This window comes from Saimiri boliviensis, chromosome 1 (assembly GCF_048565385.1).
Source record: "Saimiri boliviensis isolate mSaiBol1 chromosome 1, mSaiBol1.pri, whole genome shotgun sequence".
Classification (NCBI taxonomy): Eukaryota; Metazoa; Chordata; class Mammalia; order Primates; family Cebidae; genus Saimiri; species Saimiri boliviensis.
In genome coordinates, this window is record NC_133449.1 from 216723600 (window position 1) to 216742279 (window position 18680).

The 18680-nt window shown below is 32.9% G+C and overlaps 2 long non-coding RNA genes across 2 annotated transcripts in view; both read left to right on the forward strand.

Annotated features, from left to right (window-relative positions):
• Positions 1-2784: 2784 nt before the first annotated feature.
• On the forward strand, positions 2785-14809 carry LOC141580819 (uncharacterized). Its single transcript, XR_012513168.1, has 3 exons — positions 2785-2888; positions 6303-10626; positions 13951-14809. It is a non-coding gene; the product is annotated as an uncharacterized LOC141580819 (long non-coding RNA).
• A 6-nt stretch (positions 14810-14815) lies between these two features.
• Positions 14816-18680, forward strand: part of LOC141580820 (uncharacterized) — a 36440-nt gene continuing 32575 nt past the window's right edge. Inside the window, exon 1 of the long non-coding RNA XR_012513170.1 lies at positions 14816-16390. This is a non-coding gene — a long non-coding RNA (uncharacterized LOC141580820). The remainder of the gene's footprint in view (positions 16391-18680) is intronic.

The following is an 18680-nucleotide window of genomic DNA, read 5'->3' on the forward strand; positions in this document are numbered from 1 at the left end:
TGTTTTCTCTATTTTATACTTCTGGGTCTCAAACTTATTTATGTGTCTAAAATGATGTTTAGAGACTTAACTAATGATTTTTTGTAATATTTTCATTTCTGCAATTGTGGCACAGCAAAGTATATAGGAGAAACATATTTAAAATAATAAATAAAATGCGTAAAATAAATATGCCAGATATCTTGTTTTCTCTTTTTTCTTTTGAAATGGATTCTCACTCTGTCACCTAGGCTGGAGTGCAGGGGCACTATCTCGGCTCACTAAAATCTCCACCTCCCAGGTTTCAATGGATTTTCCTGCCTCATCCTCCCAAGTAACTGGGATAACAGTCACCTACCACCATGCCCAACTAAGTTTTTATTTTTAGTGGAGACTGGGTATCACAATGTTGGCAAGGTTGGTCTTTAACTCTTGACCTCAGGTGATCCACCAGCCTCGACCTCCCAAAATGTTGGGATTATAGACATCATCTATCATGCCCTGGAGATATCCTGTTTTATATTTTAATTATTTTCATCTTGCCAAAATAAAATGAAAATGGAGAAACTGAAATTGAATAGGAATAAAGTTAGAATAAGAGAAAAATTCTAAATTTAGGTACATTTAATTTTAAAAATTAAAAGAAAAAAATGTTTTTGGTATTAAAGGAAATAATTTGTCAGAAAGATTTCAAGCACTGCACAGGTCAAGGGACTCAGGAAAAATCTGTTTAATGTTGGCTATAATTTCAAAGCATATTATGTTTACTCAGAGGCTCTGTCCCCTTTCTCTTTGCATTCTATTTTTGGATCTGACTTAGGAATTGACATGTTCCAGCACAGTTTAATTAATATTCACAGATGATTTAGAAATATCTTTTTTTAACAGGTAGCCTTTTTTTTTTCTCTAGATGGGACCAAAATTATTAGCTAGACATTTCTATTGGGTGATCAAAATGGCTCTAGTTCCAATGATACAAAGGAAATGTTACATTTATTTGGCCAGTTCCTGTTATTTCCAAATTGCTTAACCCCAAAACTGCGTATTCCAAGCTCAAGGTATGTCTCCATTGCTTGGTCACCCACATAATTTGCAGTTACCTGTGGGCAGAGCATAAAGAATTCATTAGAGGGCTAGATTAGCAGCCTCAAACTGGATTTTTATTAGTAATTCAACAGTTGGCTTCCATGATATAAAATCCAGAAACTTACAGATATAAACCCTAGAATAACTTCATTTAATTCACACTCCTCTGCTCTAACTGTCTAAGCAATTGTTGCTAACCAGGTCTCTGGGAGATGACTAATGGCTTTTGACTAACCTCTGGGGATCACACTACTAGAATCAGAAGAAAATTCTAAAGATCTAGTCATCTAGTCATCACAGTTCTAGGAAATCCCCTAAAAAGCAAAGAAACATCCACATTTTTATGTATTGTTGAGAAAAAATTCATTAAAAAACATTATTCTGTTTGTATCATTCAAGTAATTTTAGGTAAAATCAAGTGTTCAGTTATCAGGCCATCTATACAGAGCTCACTTTCTAAAGTCAGGTGACTTCTTTCCAGTTAGTAGTTGGAATCTGACAAAGTTAAAATCATGCTAAGCATATTTCTTAAAGACCTCTTTATTTTCTCTTCGTTTGTTTTTTTTTTTAACAGAAATATCTGTTTTCTAATAGTATTAATAGTAACATAGTTTTAAAATTCCACAGACTCTGTTTTTTAACTAGAAGTTCAGGATGTTTCCAAAGAGCTAATTGTGATTGAATTATCTTTGTAAAGCCAAACATTTTTAGTAAATAATATAAACATAATAAATTGGATTGCTCATGTGGCTAAACAGATAGATTACTTGAAAGAGAAGTTTGTATTTGGTAAAGAAGTAGGGGTGAGTGGCATTAGAGAAAATCAATGTTGTTTTTCAGTTTTTTGGTTAATCTCTTCCTATTGCTTTATTTCTTTTTGAAAAGTACAGTTTGTTCTTCTAAATCAATACATCTTATTACTGTTTTGTAAGATGATACAGAAAAAAAAAATAGCCTGATAACAAATAGAAGAGCAACTTGCATTGTTTCTACCAAAATTATAAGTATCTCTACTTAAATATTCTACCGGCTTTCAAATTGCTTTTTTTTTTTTTTTTTTTCAAATTTAGGCAAATTGCGAAAAGCAATTAGACTGTAGTTACAAGGGATGGAAATGCATAATTGGTATAATAGGATTCATAATCATTAAACTAGAGAGAAGAGAAACTGAAATAAGTTAATTCCTTTCCAAAGAAAAGGATCCCAATGTTTTTAAATCAAGGGGTAAAAAGCAACGGTCTAACTGCCAGGTAAACTCATTTTAAATGTCATGTCTTATTACAACCTAATAATTGGAATGCCTATTTCCCTCTTTGGCTTGAGCCATCAAATTTGCCAAAATTTTATGATAATTCATTTTATCATTCCTTAGACATTTAAATGAGAGTCCTAGTCAAGGGGGGAAAAGCTTCTGTAATCCTACTCCTCATGGTACAGCTGCCTCTGGAGAGATTTTTTAAATATTCTGTATCATGGTATAAGCAGCAGCTAAACTTCTCAATCTCACTGCGATTTCTTGCCTTTTTGGAAACTGACAATAAATTGGCTACCTACCATTCTTGACCTTTTGACTTCTGAACCACTGCTGACCAAATCTTAGCTTGCCTTGTTTAAGTCAGTAGCTCTAGTATCTCTCTGATCCTCTCCCATAGGCTCTGAAGCTTTCAGGCTCCTGAACGGGTAAGCTCCCCCTCTAGTGTTCACTGCTCATCAAATTATTCCTCCAACAAATAAGACAGAGAACTGCCTGTTTTTTGATTCCCTATCGAAGGACGGAGTTTGAGCCAACATTTATAACTGTTTAATGACACAAAGAGGAAAAGGTAAGTATAAATCCTGCATTTAAAAAAAGGTTCCTTCCTTTTGATTCCTTTTAAAGCATTGCTACTGTTTGGTTATGAAACTAAGAAATGCTGCTTGTGCTGCCTTGCAGGCAGAATGCATGGCTGAATAGACAGGATGAGTTTGAAAGATACAAGATGATCTGGGAAAAAAACAATCCTTTCTGTTGGGAAGCTGCATACCTGGTCATGAATAAATGACTTTTCGGTGGAAGCTGATGCTCAGGAGCTTTTTATTTGTAGACCAATTACCAACAGAGGAGCAGGATAGGGGATTGGGTTGTTCTAGGGAACACCAGCATGTTTTTCTTCCAGCATTTAAAAAAAGACCAGTAAAAAATGAAATGCCTTCCATTTGTTTTTGCAAAGAGCCTGGGTAAATAGTCCCCTACACTTAAAGACCTTCACTCTATTTGACACAGAACTTCAGAAAAAAAAAAGTGCAATAGATATTGGTGGTAGTTTTCAAGTCTGTTGAACTCAAAGGTTAAAAGTTCAAGAACTTCATTAAATGTAGTGTTGAAGCCTTAGTGTGACATAATCCAGAATTTATCATGCAATTGAAAGTAAGAGAAAGAAAAAAGGAAAGAGCAACAGAAGGAAAGAACTAAAACAAGGAAAAATGTAAAATAGTTCTGAGAGGTTAATCTTCACAGTTGTTTACTAAACTAAAATCTAGAAGTTTTATTTGCTTATTTTGAATCATGGGCATAATTTTAAACTAACAAAAAGGAAACATGCACCAGTTTACTCAAAGAATACACAGATAAACTTTCTACGTAATTGTTTCAAAGTGTGTTGCAAACAACTGTGTATGTTTTGAAATAGGTCATATAATTTATTTGAAATTCAGGTTGGAAATAATATGACCACATTAAATTAGCATTGGTTTTAATCTTCTAAATTTTAGGGAATAAAATAAGCCCTCAACCAAGTTTTTCTTCATATTGGTAATCCCCAAAATTAGGTTAGATTTATAGTTTTATTCTGGTGATCTAAATTAACATGTATTTCTTAATTAAAATACTGAGATTTTTAAACTGTGGTAAATAAGTATCACATAAACAGAAGGGATATGTTCTATTTTTATATACTATCATGATCAAAATGATCACTAGTCTCATCATTCTCACTAAGTATGTATTAAGCACCCACAAATTATACAAAGCTACACCCTGTCATAACTTACATTTTTTAATGTAATATTTGTTATGACATTAAAACTGAATTATTCTGTTTTGATGTTTTAAAGACCTCAAAACATTTTCTAAAGTACAGTAACCCATTCCACAAAAATATTCATTACCTTATCATTGATATTTTTCTCTTTACTGGGTCATTTAGAACCAGATTGCTCAATATGGCAGAAGAAGAATAATGCTTTCAAGTCCTGTAATGTTAGAGTACCTTAGCTTTTTTTCTGTTTTCAATTTTCCAGGTTCTGTGTTTTATTAAATTCCATTTTAGTGCTCTATTTTAAAGCTGACTCCAGGGTCTTGTTAAAAAGGTCATTATTCATGAACTAATGGGACCAGGTGACTAGGGTCTATCTTTAATCAGCAGTGGCCCCTTTGAAGCTTCAAAGGATTAATATTGTCTGCATGTACATTCAGTTTTGAGCTTCTTGGATGGCACAGCAACACACAGGATGACCATTTCTACTAGGCTGAGGGTTTTCCCAGGTGGACAGCTGTCTTTTCTGAACAGGACTCGGATCATACCCACTTCCCTCTGAGCGGTTGTTTCACAGGAGTATCCTTCAATCACATGTCTCGTGCTAAGACTCACTGTGAAACACACATTGTGAACTGGAGTCCAGCACAAATATAAATGCCACCTTCTTTGCTTTTTAGAGGCTGCTCTAAATTGTTGGTTCAGGCAGTCTAAACCACTAGAAAAATTCTAAAGTAAATAGATTGCCAATTATAATGGAAAAATTGAATTTTATGAAACTTTCATAGCCAGATTTCTAGTTGTAGAAATTTCACATCAAAATTTTTAGTAAGAAGGAAGTCATGATTTATATGTTTGACTAACTTAATTGCTAAAGATTATGCACATTGCAAAGGACAGATAAAAAGGCTCTGTCAACCAAAGTAGTCAGAAAAACATGCAGAAAAAAAATAATGACAACACAAATTTAAAGCATAAAATACATTTAACCACACAGAACCATAAAGATTTTTGTAATATAAAGTGATTTATAATAGGATTATAAACTATAAGAACGATAGGGTCTTTAGAGTCGATCTCATCTACTTTTCTCATTGGTCAAGTCCCAGGCCCAGGGAAACTTGGAAAAATGAGTTGCTTGTTTAATGTCATATGGTGAAAAAATAGAGAACAAGGCATCGGATCTTGGCCCGTGGGTTTCAATCGCAGTGCTCTTTATGCCAAGCGAGCTTCAGTCATGTTTTCAAGACAACTATTGGTGCTTTCATAGAAATAAGAAGAAAAATACATTTTTGGGAAGTTTGAAAAAGATGTGAGTTATTTTAGAAGACAGTAAATATTTACATGGGAGGAAAGTTAAATGTTTGATGTGAGGAAGAAAGTAGACTTGTTGTACACTTAAAACTCATGTTCCGAGATTTTACTTTTACTGAAATAACCACTATTAAGATATAGATTGTTATTGAGACTGAGAATTAAGAACAAAATGATGATTAAAGACCACATATTTTTATTAACAAACATATGAGAAAAAAAAAATGAAGGTCTTTATCAACTCACTAAATTGGTAGGTAAGTCTCTATAATTATAGGGCCCAGCAAGTTCATAAACACAATTTTCATAAATTATGTTGAAAAGTGATCAAGTGGGTTTATTTATTTTTGAAACAACATGCATTCATTGATTAATCAACAACAATTCTAATGATTATGAGACAAGAATAACTGGTTAATGGCTTTTAAACTATAACAGCAAATTAAAATTAAAAAAAAAAAAACCAGGCACACTATTTTCTTTGTTAACCCTGTCATCCTAAGTGGGAAGGATAAATTAAGGTGTTGCTTCATCTTTGTTATGGACTAAATGTTTCCCCACCACCCAAATTTCATATGTTAAAATATAATCCCCAAAGTGATGCTTTTTGGAGGTAGGGCTTACAGGTGGTGATTAGGTCATGAGGGTGGAATCCTCATGAATGGAATTAGTGCCCTTAGAGCAAAAGACCAGAGAACTAGCGGAAGCATTCAAGGTGAAGTTGGCTTTCTGCAGCCTAGAAGATGGCCCTCACGCCAGATGATGCTGGCACCCTGATCTCAGATTTCCAGCTTCCAGAACTGTGAGAAATAAATGTTTGTTGTTTAAACTACTCAGCTTAAGGTAATTTGTTAAAGTAACCTAAACTAAGACAGCCCTTCTAAGATAGCCTCTCAAATCAATTTTCAGATTCCTGAAGTGATTGATGAGGTCATACGTCCTACCAGGAAAGTTAAGTAACCAGATTTTAATATCTTTACAATCTGAATTAGCAAGGTTAAAGTGGATCTTTTTAAAATCTCACTTAGCATGTGAAAAAGTGTCTCTTTCTTTGATCTCAGTTAAACTTTTCTGTATCCACTGTTTATTCTATCATGTTGCCAACTGTATACCTGTTATCTAATTAAATATTAATCCAATCTATATACATAGAAAAAACCCTAAAAGCGTATATATTCACATATCAACAGTATTATCTTGGTAGAGTGAAATTATACATGTTTTATTTATAATTTTTTTGCAACAAACATGTATCTCTATCGTAATGCTAAACAATCTTTCTCATATAATATCATTGAAAAAAATTGACATTTACTGAAAAGGACAGAAAGAATAAAAAATGCATTTTCATTTTTTAGTAGTCTCTACTTGTTTTCCCACAAAGTGGAAAATGAACGTGTTTTTTTTTCAACTATTTATTGAGTGCCTATATGCTTCTGGCACTATTTCCGAGTTTGGGATATGTCAGTGAACCAAAAAAGTGAGAATACTGCTTTCTTAGAGCTTAAATTCTAGTGAGAATCAATCAGAAAACATTAGGAAAATAAGGAATTTTTTAAAGGTAAGGCTATAAAAATTGTCCATGAGGAGATTGTGGTCAATTGTGTGTGGAGCAAGCAAAGTCCTAAAAATAGAAAAATGTGGAGGAATACTGAATCTCTTTTGAGTACAATTTTGTTGGCTATGCTCATAACAGTTTATATATGAAAGAGTTTGAATTTAGCCAGTAGAAGCTGGTCATCAGTAACACAGTTGACACTTTTGCAGGTTTGAAATCATTAAGGAAATAAAGAGAAAAATCTTTACCTGGAGGGAGCAGAGGCTTCAAAATATGGTTCATTGCTCTCATTGTGCTGCTGAAATAGTTACATGAACTAAATAAGAAACAAGAGTGTTATCTGCATTTACCCTTAAAGTTCATAAGTTGCAGGTTGTTCTTTAGTATAGGAGAAAGAGCACATAAATTAATCAGGAATTAAATTGCTGGAATGAACATTAATTCATCGAAAGTTCTAGTCCATATGATAAAAAGATTATTGTGAGCATGTTGGAATTTCACCATTTTGATCATCCTGCAGTACTCCTCTTTACTTTTTAAAAACCCAAATTATTAATTGTCTCTATATGGAAACTTACTTTGATCCATTTTTCCTCCCTTGCTCCAATCTCTGTTAGGAGCATAATTCTGTGCTACATTTAGTTAGATACTAGTCCTTCACACATTCTGCTTGAATTGCAGGTTTTCCTATCCTATTTTGCCAGAGCATGCTCAAGAGCAGTGATTATACCTTTTTCTTTTCTGCATCTATATCTCTATTCTCAGTGCCATAGCCTTCCACTCATAAATAAATAAAATCATTGTTGTAAAGACTGGAATGAAAGAAAATTTGAGCTTCCTAGTCTTCATTCTACAGCTTGATCACTATTTTACAGCTACAGCAACAAATTTTCCATGATAGTAAACATTTTTTTTCAAGGCAAAAAGATGTATTCTAAATTAGAGCCACATATGGGAATTAGGACTCTTGCCTCCAGCTTAAAGTCATGCAATTATAAAACCCCTTTGCTCTAGAATGCCAGTCTCATATTTTTTTTAGAAATTGTCTCTCCAAATACTGTTTGATACTAAGTAAAACATTTAAATCTTCTTATATTTTCAGCGCTATATTACCAGTTCATGTCATTCATTCATTATTTGAGGAACATCCTGATAACACGATAGTTACTGAACTTTCTTCTTTTCATGAGACTTACAAACTAGGATAGAGGCAGGTGATAATAATAATAAAAAAAGAATGTGGTATAAATGCACTGAAAGAAAAGAATAACAGACATTGGAAATGGAAAATGCTAGAAAAGGTCAACACTTGAAGCCTTCTTAATGTCATCTGTAAATTTGACTGTGGTAGTTTGCCACCAAAGCTCTGTCTGTGCTTATGCAATGTTATTCCCAGAAAGCAACAGTATACCAAATTGTTCTAACCCAAGAATATCATGGTTGAAGTTCTACTGTGTCTTCAGGTGTGTGTTAATGTGTCTCACATTGCAGTCACTTGAGTATTCTGCTGTATATAACCAAGCATATTCAGGTCAACGTGATATATATTAAAAAACATTACTTTAATACAGAATTTTGGTGGGGGAATGCCCAAATATCCTATTAGATATTTTGAGTAGCAAAGGGAATAATGAAGAAAAAAGAAAAGGGGTTAGAGGAGGTCCCAAAAAATTATTAGAAAAAAATAAGGCAAATGATCTGTTACAAAATTTACATTTCCAGCTAGATATCAGGTAAATTGGCCAGCACTGAAAATATTATATTATGTACAAACCTGACCTAGTATAAAGGATGCAAAGTGATACTGGTTGCAAATTAGTCATTCTATTTCCAATAAATTCTGTAAATCTTACAGAAGAAATGTGGTCAATGTCATTTATGTAAGAATTAAAAAAGACAACCAACCGTGACCCAATTATAGTGGCATAGCATTTCAGAGAAGAATGGATCTTATAAGGACATTTAGGTAACTTTGTAGATGAAACCAAATGTAAGGAACTGTTGAGTACAGATCACCTTAGCAGAGAGAAGGTCTGGATAATGCTGTCTCCATTCAGATTTTAATATACACTTCACTCCCTTGTGCACTTCTCCCATACCACTGTCACTATATGAATGTGAACTTCTAGATTACTCTCACATACCTCTGAGTCACTGTTTAGCACAGAGCCTGACATAATCATTCTATTATGTATACTTGATTGCTGCCTTGCTTGCTAAATAAATGAGTGAATGAATGATGAATGAATATATGGCAGACTTTATGCAGACTATGGTAAGTCATGGAGCTAAAAACAGAGCATCTGATAAAATGACTCAACTTTTGGGAAAAAATCTCTCTCGAACTTTCTACAGAATAATAAAAAGAATCACAAGTCCAATCTTAATTTTAAGTAAACATAAAGTCAGAATTTTTGAGTGCAAAGCATGTGCCAAACCATTTTAATTGTGTTAAGTTTATTCCCATAGTAATCCCCCCAGGCAGATATTATCCTTAATGAGAAGAAAAAGTGACTGAGCCTGAGGGAAATTAAATAAATCGCCCAAAGTGCCATAGCTAAAACAAAAGAGCTAAATTTGAATGCAACCCTAGCTGACTGCACAGCCCATGCCCTTTCTACTCTGTCATTCTTCCTTCTATTGAAGAATGATTTGGAAAGGTTGTGTTTGGAAATGCAAGAGGTTGTTATATTATTAACACAGAATTTATAACAACAATGGAAACAAGCATTGAACAGAATTTAACTTGTACCCTAAACTTTAGGGTAACATTTTAAAATTTTTGAGAGAAAAAGAGTTTTGATTCCATGGCCATTCATTTTAAAATGGAAGATGGATTCAGTGCTATAAAGACTCTGAAATATGAAATTAAGAGTAACATCACTGAGCTGGCTTCTTCTAAATATCCTGGCTTTATCACTTACTGGATGAATGCTCGTGAGAACAGGACCTCTCTGCACCTCATTTTCCTAATTTGTAAAATGGTGATAACAGCAGTAATTTTTCTTGTATGTCAGTTGAAGGATTACATGACATACAATTGTAACGAAGTGTATTAGTGAATGGTAGTTGTAATACTGAAGATGAAGAAATGCAAGGAACCAAAGGGTTAATCATAAAATAGAATCAGATGAGTAACATAGGAGAAAAAGGGGCAAGTCAAGACAGCATGGGACAAACGCCGGTGGAACCAATTGGCACCAAAATCTTTCTCTAAGGTGAAGGTTGAAGTAGGTTTCAAAATCTCTTAAGAATAAAATTTATCTGGAAAAGGTGAGTACAGTTTGGTGTGGGTCTGCATGACACAAATGGTATGGTCTGCACGACCATACCTTTTCAGAGAATGAAAATATCAGGAATCAAAAAGAGGTTAAAGTATGAGAAAAAGTAACTAAAATGTACAGAATTCAATAGAACCAAATGTAAACGTCCAAATTTAGGCTCAAAAAGTCAAAATAATCTGGAGGAATTTAGCATTAGTTAGTTAACAAATTTATTTAACAATTATTAAATATCTTAATAAGTATCATTATATTGCATATTTATTTACCTATTTGTCTACATGTATATAGCATCTCTTTCCTCACTAGGATGTACATTTCCGACAGCAAGGTGCTCATGCATCGTGTCCACAGCTGCCCACAATGTGCTTCTCACAATGCCGGTGCACTGCAGGTACCTCGTAAAGAGTTTTCAACAAATATGTTGATTTTTAAAATAAATTTCCTATACTTAACTTTTGTGGGGCATGTTACTTAATCTGTCTCAGCTGCTGAGTGTTTATCTCCAAAATTGTTATAATTGATGAGACAATATATGTAAAGTGATTGGCCTGATGTCTGGCATTTTGCAGCTTGTCATAAATGCTAATTCTACTCTTTCTGCTCAGTTCTGTATACAGGATAAATTCTACAGATGGCAGAGGTGTTTTCTGGTATGGAATGACACAAGACTAATTTTTAGATAGCATGCTTCAATAAATTGTCCAATCTTTTACATATTTTATCACTTATAGAAACTCCTAAATTTTTGTTACAGTAAAAGTTTATACTTACCATTATATCTAGTAAAATATTGATGAAATTCAAAGAAATTTAATTTTATCAAATTTCATAAACACTATTGATCTTTATTACATTATATAAAGATCATATCATCTCTCTTTTCAAAAGGCTGTATGGCTGAGCTGGGTGAACTTAGATTAAATAGCCATATTACAAGGAATTGGATAAGCCGTTTTTTTTTGGTGTGTAATTTTTTAAGTAAAACTAACATTGAGTTCTTGGAGACATCAGTTTTAATAGTAATAATTGTGTACTTAGAAGGTTAGACAGAAGCACTGCACAGCTGTAGAACAAATCACAAAGGGTAATTTCGCTGTTTTTATTTTTTAAACTTCAACTCTAAATGAAGACAATTATATTTGAAATGTGCATTTAAGAATCGGGTGAATCATAAGGTCAAATGATCTTTAAACCAAAATCAAATGACCATTGAAATCTCTTACAAAAGACATTTGGCCTAGGAAAATTGTTTTCTGTTACTTGAGACTTGGCATTTATACATTTGCTGCTTTAAAATTACTTCTAAAGATTGTATTTGTATTATAATGGAATTGTTGTGCAAATGTGGCTTAATACATAAAATGAATGCTATTATAGTGTCCCTGATGGCTCCATCACGATCCATGAAGAGTTCTGACCATTCTTACAGGTCTCTGTACAGTCTGCCCTCTGGTGCCCTAGGCCTGTGCTACCAGTCGCATTCTCCAGCTCATCAACTCTGAAATAAAAAACAAGTTTTTAGCTCAAAAGTAGACTTGATAGATGTAGTCTGAATTCAATTTCAGAAAATCAAATATGTCAAAGACTAATTTTGAAAGAAGGTTTTCTACCATTAAACAAAATACAAAAACAAAACTCTCCTAAAATGCCAGTTGAGCATAGCTCTGGCATTATCAGGAAAAAGGTATAATATAAAGAAAACATTTTCAGTATACTATGGTTGACATTCTGCCAGGATTATAAATTGATTTTAGAATTTCTCAAACTGTAAGTTTCTATTGGGAAAATGATCTATACAGGAAATACACTTATTCACGAAAGTCCTATTCATTATGTCACATATTCTTTCTTAGGAAAATAAGTTATCAGCAAGTATTTTTTCTTCTCACATCTATGTTTAAAAGTTAAGCAGAGACTCAGATAAAGTCTACTTACTGACCCTTACTGCAAAATTTCTTTTTTTTAGGTTGATGTCCCAAAGTCTTCTTTAAATAATATGGAAAATAAATTTGAAGAAAGGAAAAGTGTATATTGAAACTCTAAAATACAATTAAGAGTTTATAAGTCATATGATGAAAATTTATTTTATTAATTTTAAAAAGCTGCCAGATTTTATTTAAAAAATCTTTATATTTTAAAAGTTGATATTTAAAATATAAATAAGTGTACAGTCTTATTTTAATCTGTAATGATAAAATTCAGGCTACTTAATAATTGATTGTAATCAATTTATAAAGATGACTAAATTTGGAATCCACTAGTTGAAAAGGGGATAATAGCAATATTTTTGTGGCATTAACAGTTATAAGTGACTTTTCACACATACAATATTATTTATATGAATAGAACTCTTTGAAATACATAGCAAAGTTTTGTCTTGTAGAGGAATAGTCAGCATTTAAAAAAATAGGCATTGGAGAACCCACAAATCTGAAAATTTTGCATTAATTAAAGTATTATGAATTCATTTGTTAAAGGGAAAGTAGAGTTACAGCTGATTTTAATGATGAGCTATATTGAATTGCTTGCACAATAGCACACATGTCTTTGATGATACCAACCTCAGAAATAGATCATTTTAAGCAGCAAAGGCAGCAATTATAGAAGGATGTCAGGTTACAAAAACTGAGCAATTAGACAAGAATTTATCAGGGCATGATTCAATGTAGGTATGGGTTTTTTAAAATATTAATTTCTGTTATATCTTTTTATAATTAAATATTTTAATCTCTCTCAAGATCTCTCTAGTTTAACTAAATCCTCCCACCAGATATGCAAAATAAAACCATGCTAGTCATTTTGGAATTGTGAAAAAAAGGAGGTAATAGCGTGTTGTGTTCAACTCTACTGCTCCAATTCATTTCAATGAGAATCAGTCAATAAAAAGTCCCTGTTTCAGCAAAGGCGGGAGAAGAAACAAAAGGACTTAATGAAATGATCTGTTTACAAAATGCTAAGTGAGGGTTCTATGAGAAAACAGCATTAAATCCAATTTTGGTTTCCTAATGCAATTTAGGAAGTCTTATATGCTCCCAGTTTCTGCTTGTCTTTTTTTTTTTTTTTTTTTTTTTTTTTTTTTTTTTTTGTGTGTGTGTGTGTGTGTGTGTGTGTGTGTGTGTGAATGGACTGAAGCATGTGGTCTTTTTTCTTTCCTTAACATTAATTTTTTTTAAGCTATTTAACTTTTTACTCTTCAACTTTGCTACAGTATTTCTAAATAGCCTAGAAAAGATAAATCAATGCCTGAACTGTAACCTTACACTTATATACTTGTTAAATGACTTTTTTTACAGTGTGTTATTGCTAGAAATTGGATTGCTTTAAACTAATGCTGTCTGGCGGGCAAAAGTGAGTGAAACCGCAAAGCCTGGAGGAACACTAATTACTTGTTTTAATTAGCAGCAACTTTCACTAGAGTATAATCTCCCTACAGGCCACTTTTCGGTAGGTGTGGAAAAAAAATCATGTAGGAACAAACTGATAATCTCTTACTTGCCCCTAAATGAGAGCAGAACTCTGATTCTAGTATAGACATATCATTTGTACAAGCCTCTAAACCCTCAGGACACAGGGCCTACCAGGCAAGGCTACCCAATTCAAAGATCTTTAGCAATCAGTTGTACAATAGAGCCCTTATTTTATGCTGCTACATCATAAAAGTGGTCCTTTTGTTACATTTCCATCCTTAAAAGGGTCTTAATCCCTTTCTTTTCAGACCAGTCTATGGCAAATTCCACTGGGACATCCCATTCGCCACAAGGACTGAAATGACCCACTCCGAAAGCAGCATGTGAAGCTTTGAGCCTTTCTTCCCCCCGCCACTCTCCAGAGAACATTAAATCGTACTTTTCATTCCTCTCACCATAGGGGGAACCCCCTTAATGATGACAGAGAAAGAAAAATTCCATCACACTGTCCTATGATACCATTCTGCTGTCAAGCAGGCGTTTCCCTGGTCAGAGAATCAAACATGGCTTCCAGCAGGTGGATGTTGCTGAAGGTCACAGACAGCAAAATGCAGAGGTTACACATGGAGGAAGCACAGGTTCCCACAGCAAATTAAGTCATCTGTGAAGCCTTCTCATTTCCCAGCGACTAAATTTATGACTGCTTTTAAGGGTCATCATCGCTTGCATGCGCATGCACTTTATTCAAAGTATTTGAAATTTTGGAAGAGCAGGATCGTCCCAATTAAAAATACATACATGAGCTACACGTTTAAAGTAAATGAAGAAATTTAAAAATGTGTTTATGTAACTCTTTTTATTACCGATTAGGGAGATAAAATCTTAAGCAATTTTAAAATAAAAGTGTAAATAGTAGATTGAACGTGAGCATATTGCTAAAGTAAAAGTTGTAGTCTGGGAAATAGTAACATTTCCCCTTGATATGAGAAAATTATTTTAACTTTTTACATCAAAGGGCCTGAAAAAAATCCACAGCATTAAAATTGCATAATGCTATTATAAATCTTGATTACTATGATATGGATTCTTACAAGGCTTGAAATATGCCTTTTATTAAAACAAATTTAAACTAGCAATGTTTTTATAAAGTAAAAATATGAAATAGTAAGTCAGTAAATTTTATTAGATTCAATGACCTGTATATTAATTCAAATTAAAAATAAAGTTTTCTCATAGGTTTTACCACTACTTAGTTTTCTTATTTAATATGCCTATCAAATTATATTGTAGTTTCTTCTCAAATGTTGAAAATGAATAGAATCTATTCTATTTTATATAAATGTCCCAGATAATTGTGTAATAAATCTTTGCAAGTGTTGACATTTCCAACTGTAAATGACAATATCATTGTAGATTTTTTTGACCAGATTATGATATTTTTCAAAACACTGGAAATTCATTGCTTTATTGGTTCTTTTTAAAATTAATAACTTAGAAGAAGCCTTAACTGAAAATCCACAGCCCACTCCTTTTCAGGTATAACTTTATATATATACCACATATTCTAGGAAAATATTATATGTCCAAATATTTCCATAGTATAATACAATATACACATTCATTTATTTCACATTCAAAGATTTAAGAATTTTGGAATTACAAAAACGTAAACCTACAAATCAAACTCAAAACCCAATGTGGCAATTTTATAACAACAAATATTGGCTCCACCATTCTTAATATTACTCAGGTGGTAACATTTGCCCATATGTGATTATTTGAAATATTAAGATGAAAGAATCCTCCAAATGCTTATACTATAACTTTCCCTTGTTATAACAGTATGTTTCTCTCCAAGCGCTTTATTTTAGTATGCACAAGGGTGCCTTTAGTTACTATTTTGTAAAAAGTTAAAAATTCAAAAAGCATTTATACAAAATTACTGAATCTGTGTCTTGAGATTTGTTTTCTTCTATGTCAGGCTTTGTGGGTAGCTTGTGTCTGGAGTCCAGCCTGCTGGAGGGTTACAAATGCAATGCATGAGATAGCAAAAAGAGATCTGAATCAAAAAAAGTAAACACCTAGAATAAAGAACAGTTGAAAGGGGCTTTGTGAACAAGGGGTGTTGCAGTGGAGAATGGGTTTGGGGTGAGGCTGCCCCGGTTCTTTGTTCCTCTTCACAGCAGTGGCTCTGAGGGACATGCATTGTACCCTGAATGAACTGACCATCTCTCAAACAGACTAATAGCCACCCCTGTAAGCACATTTAAACTATCAAGCCTAAATATTTAGAGTTATTTAGGGCTCCTTTTTCATTAATTAGTGGCTACCTATCTGCAATTCCTTATTTTTCTGAACATTCTCTTTCCCTAGTACTTTCTACAAGAAGCATTCTGAAGTCCAAGACTGAATGCTATGGCTGAAACTTGATCCTGTTTAATTAAGTCTGAAGAAAAGTCTTATTTTTTAAGACTCATGCTGTAGAGAGAACATGTACATCATGTGAGATGCAAACTCAAACACAATTTAATTTACTCTGATTTTAAATTTCTAGGCAGAATATCTTTTTTGAGTACCGTTTTATTTTCCTTGCTCTTATGTGGAAAAAGGAAATCCATGTCTGAAGAGGTAGCATTCAGAATCTGTCCAGTATAGGAGGAGAAAAAACTTGACCAAATGCAGGTTGGAAGGAGGAACTACTGAAAAAAGAAAGAAAAAAACATAATTTTTCCCCCACTAAATATCAAGGTATGTGTGTTTTATAATCTTGAAGATTCTCTAGGTAGTTGTCTTGATGGGAAATAAAACTTGAATGTCCATGAGGGATTCAAGCACAATTTCAAAGTATCATTTAAATTCCATTATTAACTTTTTCAGTGTTGTGAGTGGTGATTAGAGTCTTAGGAAAACACTATTAATACATTGAGTGGATTTAATTACTGAAAATCCAAGCGTAGAATATAAGCATATTTTTATCATTATTTATATTACTATGTGTTAATGCATGTGTTATATAGCTTACAGCTTATTTGATAAGGCCTTATAGAAATGGTAGATTTTTATTCTGAGATAACAAGTGATAAACCTAAAAAAGCAAATACTTAATTCTGACACAAGACACCTTTCCCAATTATGCATATGGTAAGACTGTGAAAGTGCAAGTATACTTACTATATTTTAGTAATTTAATTCTTTTAGCTTTGAAGGGCATTTGCCTTTGACTTTAAAATGTAAATGCCAAAACAAAGGTAATTTGACACTTGAAAAGATGTGATAACACAAATATTTTAATTATAAAATAATTTATCAATATGTAATATAGTTCTGCTTACACAACTGCATTCAAATTATAAAAATTAGTCAAGGTGACATTTATTATTTGTGCCTTTTTCAGTATATATATATATATATATATATATATATATATATATATATTAATGAATATCCTACTCAAAATTGTATGCAATTCCCAGAATCCCAAAATTTCAGAAATTACTTGGGAAATTATTTGATAAAGATTTCCTAAAAGGTTATTCTTTTTGAATGGACAATTCTATATTCAGATTACACGGTGGAAGCATCTGACCATTCCTTTAAGCATCATTAGAAAGAATATAAATGATAAACATGAAAAGAACTCTGTAAACCAAATGCAAATTTTAATTATAAAGTATTTTTAAAATGATATAGGGGATAGCAAGATGCATGAGACAAGATAGCTGACTTCTGAGATATGAAAATACAAAAAAAAGTTGAGCATATTCATATCTAATTGTGTCAATTGTTCTGATTTAAGTACAAAGAACCATGGAGTATATTTGATAAATGCTTACAATATGCCAGTTACTGCTCTAAGAGTTTGTTTGTTTGTTTGTGGACAAGATCTCCTAGGAGCATAAGCATAGCTCAAATGCCTGGGCTTAAGTGATTCTACTGCCATAGCCTCCTGATTTGCTGAAACTACAGGTGCAAGCCACCACATCTGGCTAATCTGTTTTATTTTTTAGAGATATTCTCACTATGCTGCACAGGCTGGTCTCAAACTCCTGGTAATGCTGTTATAAATATACTCCATAGCTCACAAAAATCTGATCAACTAATGGTTCATATTTCTGTGCTAAACTTACGGATCAAATCTGCTATGCTTTATGCTTTATGAAGTACTCATTATTTTCACTTTTATCTCTTGGTTCTTAAAAAAATTTTTTAAAAGTTACTCATTGAATATCCATTTATTGAGTATGTACTCGGCCACATCAAAAGCTTGCCCTATGATTATTATGCACACACAATCTAGCAGAAAGAAATATGGAATCATTGAATATATGATAATGAATCATATAGTGAATATACTTTCATAGTATTCTTGAAGAAGATTAGAGCAGTAGATTTGCTCTCTCTGGAAGATTTAGGAAAGACTTCAAATTAAAAGTGTTACTATTTAATCTTGATTGATGATTAATTTAGATTACAAGATTGACATTTAACCTGGAATCTAAAAATGAAGAATATTTTATGAATAGACAAGAATGAGAAAGAGATGTTCTTTCTTGAATGTTCCTGATATCCATGTAAAGATGTATTTACACTCTGTGGAATATATTTTTCTTTCTTGAACTGTAACTGTTATAGGACAATTTCCCATTATTCTTATATACCCCTAGGAGTAAGGCTATGATTTCAAATTGTCTTTTATCCAGAGCTCAATTATCATAGCATCTGAGAATATAAATCCTATTGAGGTTTTGATACATGGTTGCAAATTCTTTGACACTTTTCAATGGAAATGTAGGGTCAATTTCTCCTCCCTTTCGATCTGGCTGGGCTTTCAACTACTATGAACAGTTGAATATGCTAGAAATGACACTTAGGACTTCCAAAACTAGTTTACAAAAGGCTGTGATTGTTCTGTCCTATTTGCTGGATACTTGTCCTTGGACCCTTGTGCTGCCATATAAAAAGTCCTAAGACCTTTGTGTTAGAGAGGATTCACCCAACAAGCACAGCTAAGCCTTGTCCTCCATATTCTATCCCCAAT